This window comes from Oncorhynchus keta, chromosome 10 (genome assembly GCF_023373465.1).
Source record: "Oncorhynchus keta strain PuntledgeMale-10-30-2019 chromosome 10, Oket_V2, whole genome shotgun sequence".
Classification (NCBI taxonomy): Eukaryota; Metazoa; Chordata; class Actinopteri; order Salmoniformes; family Salmonidae; genus Oncorhynchus; species Oncorhynchus keta.
Genome location: NC_068430.1, coordinates 16506930 through 16525803, shown reverse-complemented (window position 1 = coordinate 16525803; position 18874 = coordinate 16506930). Strand labels below are relative to the sequence as shown.

General features: G+C 32.4%; 1 protein-coding gene and 1 long non-coding RNA gene across 6 annotated transcripts in view; both read left to right on the top strand.

The window, feature by feature from the left end:
* Window positions 1-18874, top strand: part of LOC118388289 (voltage-dependent calcium channel subunit alpha-2/delta-2-like) — a 407521-nt gene that overhangs the window by 102767 nt on the left and 285880 nt on the right. The gene's annotated exons all lie outside the window — the stretch shown is intronic.
* On the top strand, window positions 76-15245 carry LOC127932141 (uncharacterized). Of its 2 annotated transcripts, none has more exons than XR_008144259.1 (3): window positions 76-138; window positions 4750-4914; window positions 14796-15245. It is a non-coding gene; the product is annotated as an uncharacterized LOC127932141 (long non-coding RNA). The 2 variants fall into 2 exon arrangements; XR_008144258.1 differs by lacking the exon at window positions 14796-15245 and adding an exon at window positions 10836-10928 and having other exon boundaries at window positions 4750-5211.

Here is an 18874-nt window from a genome sequence, read left to right as displayed (position 1 = left end):
TATAAGGTTGGATAACAGAGCAGTTAATACATTTATTAGGTTGGATAACAAAGCAGTTAATACATTTATAAGGTTGGATAACAGAGCAGTTAATACATTTATTCGGTTGGATAACAAAGCACTTAATACGTTTATTAGGTTGGATAACAAAGCAGTTAATACGTTTATTATGTTGGATAACAAAGCAGTTAATACATGTATATGGTTGGATAACAAAGCAGTTAATACATTTATTAGGTTGGATAACAAAGCAGTTAATACATTTATAAGGTTGGATAACAGAGCAGTTAATACGTTTATTAGGTTGGATAACAGAGCAGTTAATATATTTATTAGGTTGGATAACAAAGCAGTTAATACATTTATACGGTTGGATAACAGAGCAGTTAATACATTTATTAGGTTAGATAACAAAGCAGTTAATATGTTTATTAGGTTGGATAACAGAGCAGTTTACGTTTATTAGGTTGGATAACAGAGCAGTTAATACGTTTATTAGGTTGGATAACAAAGCAGTTAATAGTTTATTATGTTGGATAACAGAGCAGTTAATACATTTATTAGGTTGGATAACAGAGCAGTTAATACATTTATTAGGTTGGATAACAGAGCAGTTAATACGTTTATAAGGTTGGATAACAGAGCAGTTAATACATTTATTAGGTTGGGTAACAGAGCAGTTAATACATTTATAAGGTTGGATAACAGAGCAGTTAATACATTTATTAGGTTGGATAACAGAGCAGTTAATACGTTTATAAGGTTGGATAACAGAGCAGTTAATACATTTATTAGGTTGGATAACAAAGCAGTTAATACGTTTATTAGGTTGGATAACAGAGCAGTTAATACATTTAAGTTTAAGAGTGTCTGCTAAATGACTTAAATGTAATGTAAATGTATAACAAAGCAGTTAATACATTTATAAGGTTGGAAAACAGAGCAGTTAATACGTTTATAAGGTTGGATAACAGAGCAGTTAATACGTTTATTAGGTTGGATAACAAAGCAGTTAATACATTTATATGGTTGGATAACAAAGCAGTTAATACATTTATTAGGTTGGATAACAAAGCAGTTAATACATTTATAAGGTTGGATAACAGAGCAGTTAATACGTTTATTAGGTTGGATAACAGAGCAGTTAATACATGTATTAGGTTGGATAACAGAGCAGTTAATACGTTTATTAGGTTGGATAACAGAGCAGTTAATATATTTATTAGGTTGGATAACAAAGCAGTTAATACATTTATACGGTTGGATAACAGAGCAGTTAATACATTTATTAGGTTGATAACAAAGCAGTTAATACGTTTATTAGGTTGGATAACAGAGCAGTTAATATATTTATTAGGTTGGATAACAGAGCAGTTAATACGTTTATTAGGTTGGATAACAAAGCAGTTAATACGTTTATTATGTTGGATAACAGAGCAGTTAATACATTTATTAGGTTGGATAACAGAGCAGTTAATACATTTATTAGGTTGGATAACAGAGCAGTTAATACGTTTATAAGGTTGGATAACAGAGCAGTTAATACATTTATTAGGTTGGGTAACAGAGCAGTTAATACATTTATAAGGTTGGATAACAGAGCAGTTAATACATTTATTAGGTTGGATAACAGAGCAGTTAATACGTTTATAAGGTTGGATAACAGAGCAGTTAATACATTTATTAGGTTGGATAACAAAGCAGTTAATACGTTTATTAGGTTGGATAACAGAGCAGTTAATACATTTAAGTCGCCCTGGATAAGAGTGTCTGCTAAATGACTTAAATGTAATGTAAATGTATAACAAAGCAGTTAATACATTTATAAGGTTGGAAAACAGAGCAGTTAATACGTTTATAAGGTTGGATAACAGAGCAGTTCATACGTTTATTAGGTTGGATAACAAAGCAGTTAATACATTTATATGGTTGGATAACAAAGCAGTTAATACATTTATTAGGTTGGATAACAAAGCAGTTAATACATTTATAAGGTTGGATAACAGAGCAGTTAATACGTTTATTAGGTTGGATAACAGAGCAGTTAATACATGTATTAGGTTGGATAACAAAGCAGTTAATACGTTTATAAGGTTGGATAACAAAGTAGTTAATACATTTATTAGGTTGGATAACAGAGCAGTTAATACATTAATTAGGTTGGATAACAAAGCAGTTAATACATTTATTAGGTTGATAACAGAGCAGTTAATACATTTATTAGGTTGGATAACAGAGCAGTTAATACGTTTATAAGGTTGGATAACAGAGCAGTTAATACATTTATTAGGTTGGATAACAAAGCAGTTAATACATTTATAAGGTTGGATAACAGAGCAGTTAATACATTTATAAGGTTGGATAACAGAGCAGTTAATACATTTATTAGGTTGGATAACAGAGCAGTTAATACGTTTATTAGGTTGGATAACAGAGCAGTTAATACATTTATTAGGTTGTATAACAAAGCAGTTAATACATTTATAAGGTTGGATAACAGAGCAGTTAATACATTTATAAGGTTGGATAACAGAGCAGTTAATACATTTATTAGGTTGGATAACAAAGCAGTTAATACATTTATAAGGTTGGATAACAAAGCAGTTAATATGTTTATTAGGTTGGATAACAAAGCAGTTAATAGGTTTATTATGTTGGATAACAGAGCAGTTAATACATTTATTAGGTTGGATAACAAAGCAGTTAATACGTTTATTAGGTTGGATAACAGAGCAGTTAATACATTTAAGTCACTCTGGATAAGAGTGTCTGCTAAATGACTTAAATGTAATGTAAATGTATAACAAAGCAGTTAATACATTTATAAGGTTGGAAAACAGAGCAGTTAATACGTTTATAAGGTTGGATAACAGAGCAGTTAATACGTTTATTAGGTTGGATAACAAAGCAGTTAATACATTTATATGGTTGGATAACAAAGCAGTTAATACATTTATTAGGTTGGATAACAAAGCAGTTAATACATGTATAAGGTTGGATAACAGAGCAGTTAATACGTTTATTAGGTTGGATAACAGAGCAGTTAATATATTTATTAGGTTGGATAACAAAGCAGTTAATACATTTATACGGTTGGATAACAGAGCAGTTAATACATTTATTAGGTTGGATAACAAAGCAGTTAATATGTTTATTAGGTTGGATAACAGAGCAGTTAATACGTTTATTAGGTTGGATAACAGAGCAGTTAATACGTTTATTAGGTTGGATAACAAAGCAGTTAATACGTTTATTATGTTGGATAACAGAGCAGTTAATACATTTATTAGGTTGGATAACAGAGCAGTTAATACATTTATAAGGTTGGATAACAGAGCAGTTAATACTTTTATTAGGTTCGATAACAAAGCAGTTAATATGTTTATTAGGTTGGATAACAAAGCAGTTAATACATTATAAGGTTGGATAACAAAGCAGTTAATACATTTATTAGGTTGGATAACAGAGCAGTTAATACGTTTATTAGGTTGGATAACAGAGCAGTTAATACATTTATTAGGTTGGATAACAAAGCAGTTAATACATTTATAAGGTTGGATAACAGAGCAGTTAATACATTTATAAGGTTGGATAACAGAGCAGTTAATACATTTATTAGGTTGGATAACAAAGCAGTTAATACATTTATAAGGTTGGATAACAAAGCAGTTAATACATTTATAAGGTTGGATAACAGAGCAGTTAATACATTTATTAGGTTGATAACAAAGCACTTAATATGTTTATTAGGTTGGATAACAAAGCAGTTAATAGGTTTATTATGTTGGATAACAGAGCAGTTAATACATTTATTAGGTTGGATAACAACGCAGTTAATACGTTTATTAGGTTGGATAACAGAGCAGTTAATACATTTAAGTCACTCTGGATAAGAGTGTCTGCTAAATGACTTAAATGTAATGTAAATGTATAACAAAGCAGTTAATACATTTATATGGTTGGATAACAAAGCAGTTAATACATTTATTAGGTTGGATAACAAAGCAGTTAATACATTTATAAGGTTGGATAACAGAGCAGTTAATACGTTTATTAGGTTGGATAACAGAGCAGTTAATATATTTATTAGGCTGATAACAAAGCAGTTAATACATTTATACGGTTGGATAACAGAGCAGTTAATACATTTATTAGGTTGGATAACAAAGCAGTTAATACGTTTATTAGGTTGGATAACAGAGCAGTTAATACGTTTATTAGGTTGGATAACAGAGCAGTTAATACGTTTATTAGGTTGGATAACAAAGCAGTTAATACGTTTATTATGTTGGATAACAGAGCAGTTAATACATTTATTAGGTTGGATAACAGAGCAGTTAATACATTTATTAGGTTGGATAACAGAGCAGTTAATACGTTTATAAGGTTGGATAACAGAGCAGTTAATACATTTATTAGGTTGGGTAACAGAGCAGTTAATACATTTATTAGGTTGGATAACAGAGCAGTTAATATGTTTATTAGGTTGGATAACAGAGCAGTTAATACATGTATTAGGTTGGATAACAAAGCAGTTAATACATTTATAAGGTTGGATAACAGAGCAGTTAATACATTTATTCGGTTGGATAACAAAGCATTTAATAAGTTTATTAGGTTGGATAACAAAGTAGTTAATAAGTGTATTATGTTGGATAACAGAGCAGTTAATACGTTTATTAGGTTGGATAACAAAGCAGTTAATACATTTATAAGGTTGGATAACAAAGCAGTTAATACGTTTATTAGGTTGGATAACAAAGCAGTTAATATGTTTATTATGTTGGATAACAGAGCAGTTAATACATTTATTAGGTTGGATAACAAAGCAGTTAATACGTTTATTAGGTTGGATAACAGAGCAGTTAATACATTTATTAGGTTGGATAACAAAGCAGTTAATACATTTATAAGGTTGGATAACAGAGCAGTTAATATGTTTATAAGGTTGGATAACAGAGCAGTTAATACGTTTATTAGGTTGGATAACAAAGCAGTTAATACATGTATATGGTTGGATAACAAAGCAGTTAATACATTTATTAGGTTGGATAACAAAGCAGTTAATACATTTATAAGGTTGGATAACAGAGCAGTTAATACGTTTATTAGGTTGGATAACAGAGCAGTTAATATATTTATTAGGTTGGATAACAAAGCAGTTAATACATTTATACGGTTGGATAACAGAGCAGTTAATACATTTATTAGGTTAGATAACAGAGCAGTTAATACATTTATTAGGTTGGATAACAAAGCAGTTAATACATTTATTAGGTTAGATAACAAAGCAGTTAATACGTTTACTAGGTTGGATAACAGAGCAGTTAATACATTTATTAGGTTGGATAACAGAGCAGTTAATACATTTATTAGTTTGGATAACAAAGCAGTTAATACATTTATACGGTTGGATAACAGAGCAGTTAATACATTTATTAGGTTGGATAACAAAGCAGTTAATACGTTTATTAGGTTGGATAACAGAGCAGTTAATACGTTTATTAGGTTGGATAACAGAGCAGTTAATACGTTTATTAGGTTGGATAACAGAGCAGTTAATAAGTTTATTAGGTTGGATAACAGAGCAGTTAATATGTTTATTAGGTTGGATAACAAAGCAGTTAATACATTTATTAGGTTGGATAACAAAGCAGTTAATACATTTATTAGGTTGGATAACAAAGCAGTTAATACGTTTATTATGTTGGATAACAGAGCAGTTAATACGTTTATTAGGTTGGATAACAAAGCAGTTAATACATTTATGAGGTTGGATAACAAAGCAGTTAATACATTTATTAGGTTGATAACAAAGCACTTAATACATTTATAAGGTTGGATAACAGAGCAGTTAATACGTTTATTAGGTTGGATAACAGAGCAGTTAATACATGTATTAGGTTGGATAACAAACAGTTAATACGTTTATAAGGTTGGATAACAAAGTAGTTAATACATTTATTAGGTTGGATAACAGAGCAGTTAATACATTAATTAGGTTGGATAACAAAGCAGTTAATACATTTATTAGGTTGGATAACAGAGCAGTTAATACATTTATTAGGTTGATAACAGAGCAGTTAATACGTTTATAAGGTTGGATAACAGAGCAGTTAATACATTTATTAGGTTGGATAACAAAGCAGTTAATACATTTATAAGGTTGGATAACAGAGCAGTTAATACATTTATAGGTTGGATAACAGAGCAGTTAATACATTTATTAGGTTGGATAACAGAGCACTTAATACGTTTATAAGGTTGGATAACAGAGCAGTTAATACTTTTATTAGGTTCGATAACAAAGCAGTTAATATGTTTATTAGGTTGGATAACAAAGCAGTTAATACATTTATAAGGTTGGATAACAAAGCAGTTAATACATTTATTAGGTTGGATAACAGAGCAGTTAATAAGTTTATAAGGTTGGATAACAGAGCAGTTAATACATTTATAAGGTTGGATAACAGAGCAGTTAATACATTTATTAGGTTGGAGAACAAAGCAGTTAATACATTTATAAGGTTGGATAACAAAGCAGTTAATACATTTATAAGGTTGGATAACAGAGCAGTTAATACATTTATTAGGTTGGATAACAAAGCACTTAATACGTTTATTAGGTTGGATAACAAAGCAGTTAATAGGTTTATTATGTTGGATAACAGAGCAGTTAATACATTTATTAGGTTGGATAACAACGCAGTTAATACGTTTATTAGGTTGGATAACAGAGCAGTTAATACATTTAAGTCACTCTGGATAAGAGTGTCTGCTAAATGACTTAAATGTAATGTAAATGTATAACAAAGCAGTTAATACATTTATATGGTTGGATAACAAAGCAGTTAATACATTTATTAGGTTGGATAACAAAGCAGTTAATACATTTATAAGGTTGGATAACAGAGCAGTTAATACGTTTATTAGGTTGGATAACAGAGCAGTTAATATATTTATTAGGTTGGATAACAAAGCAGTTAATACATTTATACGGTTGGATAACAGAGCAGTTAATACATTTATTAGGTTGGATAACAAAGCAGTTAATACGTTTATTAGGTTGGATAACAGAGCAGTTAATACGTTTATTAGGTTGGATAACAGAGCAGTTAATACGTTTATTAGGTTGGATAACAGAGCAGTTAATACGTTTATTATGTTGATAACAGAGCAGTTAATACATTTATTAGGTTGATAACAGAGCAGTTAATACATTTATTAGGTTGGATAACAGAGCAGTTAATACGTTTATAAGGTTGGATAACAGAGCAGTTAATACATGTATTAGGTTGGATAACAAAGCAGTTAATACATTTATAAGGTTGGATAACAGAGCAGTTAATATGTTTATTAGGTTGGATAACAGAGCAGTTAATACATGTATTAGGTTGGATAACAAAGCAGTTAATACATTTATAAGGTTGGATAACAGAGCAGTTAATACATTTATTCGGTTGGATAACAAAGCATTTAATAAGTTTATTAGGTTGGATAACAAAGTAGTTAATAAGTGTATTATGTTGGATAACAGAGCAGTTAATACGTTTATTAGGTTGGATAACAGAGCAGTTAATACATTTATTAGGTTGATAACAAAGCAGTTAATACGTTTATTAGGTTGGATAACAAAGCAGTTAATACGTTTTATTAGGTTGGATAACAAAGCAGTTAATATGTTTATTATGAAGGATAACAGAGCAGTTAATACGTTTATTAGGTTGGATAACAAAGCAGTTAATACATTTATAAGGTTGGATAACAAAGCAGTTAATACGTTTATTAGGTTGGATAACAAAGCAGTTAATATGTTTATTATGAAGGATAACAGAGCAGTTCATACATTTATTAGGTTGGATAACAAAGCAGTTAATATGTTTATTAGGTTGGATAACAGAGCAGTTCATACATTTATTAGGTTGGATAACAAAGCAGTTAATACATTTATAAGGTTGGATAACAGAGCAGTTAATACGTTTATAAGGTTGGATAACAGAGCAGTTCATACGTTTATAAGGTTGATAACAAAGCTGTTAATACATTTATAAGGTTGATAACAGAGCAGTTAATACATTTATTCGGTTGATAACAAAGCACTTAATACGTTTATTAGGTTGGATAACAAAGCAGTTAATATGTTTATTATGTTGATAACAGAGCAGTTAATACATTTATTAGGTTGGATAACAAAGCAGTTAATACGTTTATTAGGTTGGATAACAGAGCAGTTAATACATTTATTAGGTTGATAACAAAGCAGTTAATACATTTATAAGGTTGGATAACAGAGCAGTTAATATGTTTATAAGGTTGGATAACAGAGCAGTTAATACGTTTATTAGGTTGGATAACAAAGCAGTTAATACATGTATATGGTTGGATAACAAAGCAGTTAATACATTTATTAGGTTGGATAACAAAGCAGTTAATACATTTATAAGGTTGGATAACAGAGCAGTTAATACGTTTATTAGGTTGGATAACAGAGCAGTTAATATATTTATTAGGTTGGATAACAAAGCAGTTAATACATTTATACGGTTGGATAACAGAGCAGTTAATACATTTATTAGGTTAGATAACAAAGCAGTTAATACGTTTACTAGGTTGGATAACAGAGCAGTTAATACATTTATTAGGTTGGATAACAAAGCAGTTAATACATTTATACGGTTGGATAACAGAGCAGTTAATACATTTATTAGGTTGGATAACAAAGCAGTTAATACGTTTATTAGGTTGGATAACAGAGCACATTTATTAGGTTGGATAACAGAGCAGTTAATACGTTTATTAGGTTGGATAACAGAGCAGTTAATAAGTTTATTAGGTTGGATAACAGAGCAGTTAATATGTTTATTAGGTTGATAACAAAGCAGTTAATACATTTATTAGGTTGGATAACAAAGCAGTTAATACATTTATTAGGTTGATAACAAAGCAGTTAATACGTTTATTATGTTGATAACAGAGCAGTTAATACGTTTATTAGGTTGGATAACAAAGCAGTTAATACATTTATGAGGTTGATAACAAAGCAGTTAATACATTTATTAGGTTGATAACAAAGCACTTAATACGTTTATTAGGTTGGATAACAGAGCAGTTAATACATTTATTAGGTTGGATAACAGAGCAGTTAATACATTTATTAGGTTGGATAACAGAGCAGTTAATACATTTATAAGGTTGGATAACAGAGCAGTTAATACATTTATTAGGTTGGATAACAGAGCAGTTAATACATTTATTAGGTTGGATAACAGAGCAGTTAATACGTTTATTAGGTTGGATAACAGAGCAGTTAATACATTTATTATGAAGGATAACAGAGCAGTTAATACATTTATTCGGTTGGATAACAAAGCATTTAATACGTTTATTAGGTTGGATAACAAAGCAGTTAATACGTTTATTATGTTGGATAACAGAGCAGTTAATACGTTTATTAGGTTGGATAACAAAGCAGTTAATACATTTACAAGGTTGGATAACAAAGCAGTTAATACGTTTATTAGGTTGGATAACAAAGCAGTTAATACGTTTATTATGAAGGATAACAGAGCAGTTAATACATTTATTAGGTTGGATAACAAAGCAGTTAATACGTTTATTAGGTTGGATAACAGAGCAGTTAATACATTTATTAGGTTGGATAACAAAGCAGTTAATACATTTATAAGGTTGGATAACAGAGCAGTTAATACGTTTATAAGGTTGGATAACAGAGCAGTTAATACGTTTATTAGGTTGGATAACAAAGCAGTTAATACATTTATATGGTTGGATAACAGAGCAGTTAATACATTTATAAGGTTGGATAACAGAGCAGTTAATACATTTACAAGGTTGGATAACAGAGCAGTTAATATGTTTATTAGGTTGGATAACAGAGCAGTTAATACATTTATTAGGTTGGATAACAAAGCAGTTAATACATTTATAAGGTTGGATAACAAAGCAGTTAATACATTTATAAGGTTGGATAACAGAGCAGTTAATACATTTATTCGGTTGGATAACAAAGCACTTAATACGTTTATTAGGTTGGATAACAAAGCAGTTAATACGTTTATTATGTTGATAACAGAGCAGTTAATACATTTATTAGGTTGATAACAAAGCAGTTAATACGTTTATTAGGTTGGATAACAGAGCAGTTAATACATTTATTAGGTTGATAACAAAGCAGTTAATACATTTATAAGGTTGATAACAGAGCAGTTAATACGTTTATAAGGTTGGATAACAGAGCAGTTAATACGTTTATTAGGTTGATAACAAAGCAGTTAATACATGTATATGGTTGGATAACAAAGCAGTTAATACATTTATTAGGTTGGATAACAAAGCAGTTAATACATTTATAAGGTTGGATAACAGAGCAGTTAATACGTTTATTAGGTTGGATAACAGAGCAGTTAATATATTTATTAGGTTGATAACAAAGCAGTTAATACATTTATTAGGTTGGATAACAGAGCAGTTAATACATTTATAAGGTTGGATAACAGAGCAGTTAATACATTTATTAGGTTGGATAACAGAGCAGTTAATACATTTATTAGTTTGGATAACAAAGCAGTTAATACATTTATACGGTTGGATAACAGAGCAGTTAATACATTTATTAGGTTGGATAACAAAGCAGTTAATACGTTTATTAGGTTGGATAACAGAGCAGTTAATACGTTTATTAGGTTGGATAACAAAGCAGTTAATACGTTTACTAGGTTGGATAACAGAGCAGTTAATACATTTATAAGGTTGGATAACAGAGCAGTTAATACGTTTATTAGGTTGGATAACAGAGCAGTTAATACATTTATTAGGTTAGATAACAAAGCAGTTAATACGTTTACTAGGTTGGATAACAGAGCAGTTAATACATTTATAAGGTTGGATAACAGAGCAGTTAATACGTTTATTAGGTTGGATAACAGAGCAGTTAATACGTTTACTAGGTTGGATAACAGAGCAGTTAATACGTTTACTAGGTTGGATAACAGAGCAGTTAATACATTTATAAGGTTGGATAACAGAGCAGTTAATACGTTTATTAGGTTGGATAACAAAGCAGTTAATACGTTTACTAGGTTGGATAACAGAGCAGTTAATACATTTATAAGGTTGGATAACAGAGCAGTTAATACGTTTATAAGGTTGGATAACAAAGCAGTTAATACGTTTATTAGGTTGGATAACAAAGCAGTTAATACATTTATAAGGTTGGATAACAGAGCAGTTAATACGTTTATTAGGTTGGATAACAGAGCAGTTAATATATTTATTAGGTTGGATAACAAAGCAGTTAATACATTTATACGGTTGGATAACAGAGCAGTTAATACATTTATTAGGTTAGATAACAAAGCAGTTAATACGTTTACTAGGTTGGATAACAGAGCAGTTAATACATTTATAAGGTTGGATAACAGAGCAGTTAATACGTTTATTAGGTTGGATAACAGAGCAGTTAATACATTTATTAGTTTGGATAACAAAGCAGTTAATACATTTATACGGTTGGATAACAGAGCAGTTAATACATTTATTAGGTTGGATAACAAAGCAGTTAATACATTTATACGGTTGGATAACAGAGCAGTTAATACATTTATTAGGTTGGATAACAAAGCAGTTAATACGTTTATTAGGTTGGATAACAGAGCAGTTAATACGTTTATTAGGTTGGATAACAGAGCAGTTAATACGTTTATTAGGTTGGATAACAGAGCAGTTAATAAGTTTATTAGGTTGGATAACAGAGCAGTTAATATGTTTATTAGGTTGGATAACAAAGCAGTTAATACATTTATTAGGTTGGATAACAAAGCAGTTAATACATTTATTAGGTTGGATAACAAAGCAGTTAATACGTTTATTATGTTGGATAACAGAGCAGTTAATACGTTTATTAGGTTGGATAACAAAGCAGTTAATACATTTATGAGGTTGGATAACAAAGCAGTTAATACATTTATTAGGTTGGATAACAAAGCACTTAATACGTTTATTAGGTTGGATAACAGAGCAGTTAATACATTTATTAGGTTGGATAACAGAGCAGTTAATACATTTATTAGGTTGGATAACAGAGCAGTTAATACATTTATAAGGTTGGATAACAGAGCAGTTAATACATTTATTAGGTTGGATAACAGAGCAGTTAATACATTTATTAGGTTGGATAACAGAGCAGTTAATACGTTTATTAGGTTGGATAACAGAGCAGTTAATACATTTATTATGAAGGATAACAGAGCAGTTAATACATTTATTCGGTTGGATAACAAAGCATTTAATATGTTTATTAGGTTGGATAACAAAGCAGTTAATACGTTTATTATGTTGGATAACAGAGCAGTTAATACGTTTATTAGGTTGGATAACAAAGCAGTTAATACATTTACAAGGTTGGATAACAAAGCAGTTAATACGTTTATTAGGTTGGATAACAAAGCAGTTAATACGTTTATTATGAAGGATAACAGAGCAGTTAATACATTTATTAGGTTGGATAACAAAGCAGTTAATACGTTTATTAGGTTGGATAACAGAGCAGTTAATACATTTATTAGGTTGGATAACAAAGCAGTTAATACATTTATAAGGTTGGATAACAGAGCAGTTAATACGTTTATAAGGTTGGATAACAGAGCAGTTAATACGTTTATTAGGTTGGATAACAAAGCAGTTAATACATTTATATGGTTGGATAACAGAGCAGTTAATACATTTATAAGGTTGGATAACAGAGCAGTTAATACATTTACAAGGTTGGATAACAGAGCAGTTAATATGTTTATTAGGTTGGATAACAGAGCAGTTAATACATTTATTAGGTTGGATAACAAAGCAGTTAATACATTTATAAGGTTGGATAACAAAGCAGTTAATACATTTATAAGGTTGGATAACAGAGCAGTTAATACATTTATTCGGTTGGATAACAAAGCACTTAATACGTTTATTAGGTTGGATAACAAAGCAGTTAATACGTTTATTATGTTGGATAACAGAGCAGTTAATACATTTATTAGGTTGGATAACAAAGCAGTTAATACGTTTATTAGGTTGGATAACAGAGCAGTTAATACATTTATTAGGTTGGATAACAAAGCAGTTAATACATTTATAAGGTTGGATAACAGAGCAGTTAATACGTTTATAAGGTTGGATAACAGAGCAGTTAATACGTTTATTAGGTTGGATAACAAAGCAGTTAATACATGTATATGGTTGGATAACAAAGCAGTTAATACATTTATTAGGTTGGATAACAAAGCAGTTAATACATTTATAAGGTTGGATAACAGAGCAGTTAATACGTTTATTAGGTTGGATAACAGAGCAGTTAATATATTTATTAGGTTGGATAACAAAGCAGTTAATACATTTATACGGTTGGATAACAGAGCAGTTAATATGTTTATTAGGTTGGATAACAGAGCAGTTAATACATTTATTAGGTTGGATAACAAAGCAGTTAATACATTTATAAGGTTGGATAACAGAGCAGTTAATACATTTATTAGGTTGGATAACAGAGCAGTTAATACGTTTATAAGGTTGGATAACAGAGCAGTTAATACATTTATTAGGTTGGATAACAAAGCAGTTAATACATTTATAAGGTTGGATAACAGAGCAGTTAATACATTTATTAGGTTGGATAACAAAGCAGTTAATACGTTTATTATGTTGGATAACAGAGCAGTTAATACATTTATAAGGTTGGATAACAGAGCAGTTAATACGTTTATTAGGTTGGATAACAGAGCAGTTAATACATTTATTAGGTTGGATAACAAAGCAGTTAATACATTTATAAGGTTGGATAACAGAGCAGTTAATATGTTTATTAGGTTTGATAACAGAGCAGTTAATATATTTATTAGGTTGGATAACAAAGCAGTTAATAAACTTATACGGTTGGATAACAGAGCAGTTAATACGTTTATTAGGTTGGATAACAGAGCAGTTAATACATTTATTAGGTTGGATAACAAAGCAGTTAATACATTTATAAGGTTGGATAACAGAGCAGTTAATACATTTATTAGGTTGGATAACAGAGCAGTTAATACGTTTATTAGGTTGGATAACAAAGCAGTTAATACGTTTATTAGGTTGGATAACAAAGCAGTTAATACATTTATAAGGTTGGATAACAGAGCAGTTAATACGTTTATTAGGTTGGATAACAAAGCAGTTAATACGTTTATTATGTTGGATAACAGAGCAGTTAATACATTTATAAGGTTGGATAACAGAGCAGTTAATACGTTTATTAGGTTGGATAACAGAGCAGTTAATACATTTATTAGGTTGGATAACAAAGCAGTTAATACACTTATACGGTTGGATAACAGAGCAGTTAATACGTTTATTAGGTTGGATAACAGAGCAGTTAATACATTTATTAGGTTGGATAACAAAGCAGTTAATACATTTATAAGGTTGGATAACAGAGCAGTTAATACATTTATTAGGTTGGATAACAGAGCAGTTAATACGTTTATAAGGTTGGATAACAGAGCAGTTAATACATTTATTAGGTTGGATAACAAAGCAGTTAATACATTTATAAGGTTGGATAACAGAGCAGTTAATACATTTATTAGGTTGGATAACAAAGCAGTTAATACGTTTATTATGTTGGATAACAGAGCAGTTAATACATTTATAAGGTTGGATAACAGAGCAGTTAATACGTTTATTAGGTTGGATAACAGAGCAGTTAATACATTTATGAGGTTGGATAACAAAGCAGTTAATACATTTATAAGGTTGGATAACAGAGCAGTTAATACGTTTATAAGGTTGGATAACAGAGCAGTTAATACGTTTATTAGGTTGGATAACAAAGCAGTTAATACATTTATATGGTTGGATAACAAAGCAGTTAATACATTTATTAGGTTGGATAACAAAGCAGTTAATACACTTATAAGGTTGGATAACAGAGCAGTTAATATGTTTATTAGGTTGGATAACAGAGCAGTTAATATATTTATTAGGTTGGATAACAAAGCAGTTAATACATTTATACGGTTGGATAACAGAGCAGTTAATACATTTATTAGGTTAGATAACAAAGCAGTTAATACGTTTATAAGGTTGGATAACAGAGCAGTTAATACGTTTATTAGGTTGGATAACAGAGCAGTTAATATATTTATTAAGTTGGATAACAAAGCAGTTAATACATTTATACGGTTGGATAACAGAGCAGTTAATACGTTTATTAGGTTGGATAACAGAGCAGTTAATACATTTATTAGGTTAGATAACAAAGCAGTTAATACATTTATAAGGTTGATAACATAGCAGTTAATACGTTTATTAGGTTGATAACAGAGCAGTTAATACATTTATTAGGTTGGATAACAAAGCAGTTAATACATTTATACGGTTGGATAACAAAGCAGTTAATACATTTATACGGTTGGATAACAGAGCAGTTAATACATTTATTAGGTTAGATAACAAAGCAGTTAATACATTTATAAGGTTGGATAACATAGCAGTTAATACGTTTATTAGGTTGGATAACAGAGCAGTTAATACATTTATTAGGTTGGATAACAAATCAGTTAATACATTTATACGGTTGGATAACAGAGCAGTTAATACGTTTATTAGGTTGGATAACAGAGCAGTTAATACATGTATTAGGTTGGATAACAGAGCAGTTAATACGTTTATTAGGTTGGATAACAGAGCAGTTAATATATTTATTAGGTTGGATAACAAAGCAGTTAATACATTTATACGGTTGGATAACAGAGCAGTTAATACATTTATTAGGTTAGATAACAACGCAGTTAATACGTTTATTAGGTTGGATAACAAAGCAGTTAACATGTTTGTTTCGCTCAAATCAGCTGTACATTCATATCCATAGGATACTGTGAACGCATAATTTCACCCAACCATACCTCCATTTGATAATCAGAGTTTATATTCACTTAAAGTAGAGCTAAGTTGGTTAATTTTTGTATAATGTCGCAGGCGAATGTCCTCTGAATCAATTTAGTTCATCATATTCATCATTTCATGAAATGTGTGTGCTGTATAGGGGACAGGCATGGCTAATTCTGTGGCACGGACCCTTAAAGTGAGAGGTATCACGATGTGCCCTGTGGTCGTGTCGTGTGTGGGAAGGAAATTGCACTGCTACTGACCCTCCACTGCCTGTTTTGGCAGGGGTGCCCTGTGAGCTCAGTGCAGTGCCCAAGCCTCTCCCCTCCCCATGCCTGTGTGCCCATCGTGCCCATCCTCCTGCTGGCCTAACCTCCCGGACCACACGTCACCTCACATCCTGTCTCCACTGTTCACTCAGGAAGGAGGAGAGGAAACAAGGTGAAAAAAGAGAAGTGATGGAATGAGAATGGCCCCTGAGGCTCGGGAAAAACCAGGGAAATTAAGTTCAGAAATTCATAGATTTAGAAATGAGCAATGAGAGGATGGTTGGAATGAGAGAGAGAGAGAGAGAGAGAGAGAGAGAGAGAGAGAGAGAGAGAGAGAGGAGAGATGGTGGAATGAGAGAGAGAGAGAGAGAATGAGAGAGAGAGAGAGAGAGAGAGAGAGAGAGAGAGAGAGAGAGAGAGAGAGAGAGAGAGAGGATGGTTGGAATGAGAGAGAGAGAGAGAGAGAGAGAGGAGAGAGAGGGGGTGGTTGGAATGAGAGAGAGATGGTTGGAATGAGAGAGAGAGAGAGAGAGAGAGAGAGAGAGAGAGAGAGAGAGAGAGAGAGAGAGAGAGAGAGAGAGAGAGAGAGAGGGTGATGGTTGGAATGAGAGAGAGATGGTTGGAATGAGAGAGAGAGAGAGAGAGAGAGAGAGAGAGAGAGAGAGAGAGAAGAGAGAAGAGAGAGAGAGAGATTACTCTGGAGCTAAAGGAGAGAACAGAGGATGGGGATTGAGAGAGAGAGAGAGAGATGGTTGGAATGAGAGAGAGAGAGAGAGAGAGAGAGAGAGAGAGAGAGAGAGAGAGAGAGGGTGATGGTTGGAATGAGAGAGAGAGATGGTTGAGAAGAGAGAGAGAGAGAGAGAGAGAGAGAGAGAGGGTGATGGTTGGAATGAGAGAGAGATGGAGAGAATGAGAGAGAGAGAGAGAGAGAGAGAGAGAGAGAGAGAGAGAGAGAGGGAGATTACTCTGGAATACGCTAAAGGAGAGAACAGAGGATGGGGATTGTCACGGAGTCATTTTGTGGTCATTTAAGAGTACGAGGCTCATAAAACGACATAAAACCGTTCATTTGTTTCATTTTGCCACATTATACATTCTCACACTAAACAGAAAATTCATGACAGCTGAATCAATTCAACTCCACTCGGTATTCATACTGTATACAGTGGGAATGGAACCAGACTTCTTATGCAGAGTGGAGATAAGGATGTCTCAAACTCATATCCAGGTTGGTTGTGTTGATGTTGCTTTTTATACCAGCCAATTTCTACTTCCTCCTTAATGGTTATTTACTCCCATGCATTCTGAAAGATTGAAACCAGCACAGTAATCAGAATGGGAGCGACAAATAGCTGGAAATGTGAGTTGTGTAAATGCAAACCATTAAGTCCTTTCCTGGGATGGTCATACGTTAATATAAACTGGGTGGTTCGAGTCCTGAATGCTGATTGGCTGACAGCGTTGTGTCGTGCATAAAAACAGCCCTCCCTGTTGTACATTGGCCATATACCACACCCACTTGTGCCTTATTGCTTAAGTAGACTGTAGGGGGAGTATTTTTATATCTGTTGATGAACAAATGCAAAGCGACTCTAAATGCTTAGTTCCAACTGCTGGAAATGGAAACCACCTCATAACACTCCAGGCTCTCTCATATACATTCATGTGAAATTGTATCCCATCTTGGTAATGCCTCGACCCACTTGGCACAGACTTCAGTTCAATGCCTTTTCCATGTTGGTTCAACGTAATTTCATTGAAATGATGTGGAAACAATGTTGCTTCGACCAGTGTGTGCCCAATGGGAAGCTTTGAAACAGCTGTATTGCATGCTGTTGTCATTGTAGCATGGAGACAACATCCATCCATCCATCTCCTGGCTTCCCTTCTCACCCTCAGCGGAAATCATTGACGTTGTCCAAAGTAAGATGTTTAGCTGTAAAGTCAAGAAACACTATTCAGCGGTTAGCAATGAGTTTTAACCAGCAGGGGCCAGCAGTTTCAGGAACTCCTCCAGAATGATGATACAGTACAGTAAACTCTGGATGTGTTATTCTGTTACATGACAGAGGCCCTCCATAACTTAGATCCTGTGGAATAGAGGAAGAGAAAATAGTGTTGCAGACTCAGAAATGTGTGTGTGTGCCTTTGTCTATGTGTGCCTGTGTGTTTCACAAGTGTGTGTGTGTCTGTAACAAGTGTGTGTGTGTCTGTGACAAGTGTGTGTGTGTATATTATCTAAGCATCAAGTCACACACCTGTACACCTAGCTTTACGAGAGGTGGTTGTTTGACAGCCTTTTAACCGGGAGCATGATATAGAACAGAGGCCTCCATGTAATCCGTCAAGTGTATAAAACACCAGGCAGAAGTGATTTCTGTTGAAGTGATCTGGGCCTGCCTCTCTCTTCCCGGGTTCCTTCGACCCCGTCTCCTCTCCCTCCGCTCTGTGTCTCAGCGGCAGCTGGAGGTTCAGTTGGGCTGCTGTATCCCTGCGAACCAGGCCCACACTCCTATAAACAAAGGTGCTACCTAGAACCTTAAAGGGTTCTTTGTCTGTACCCATCGGAAAACCCTTTGAAGCACCTTTTTTGGTTGTATGTAGAACACTTTTTGGTTCCAGGTAAAAACATTCCCCCTTTCTACAGAGGGTTCTACATGGATTCCAAAATAGTT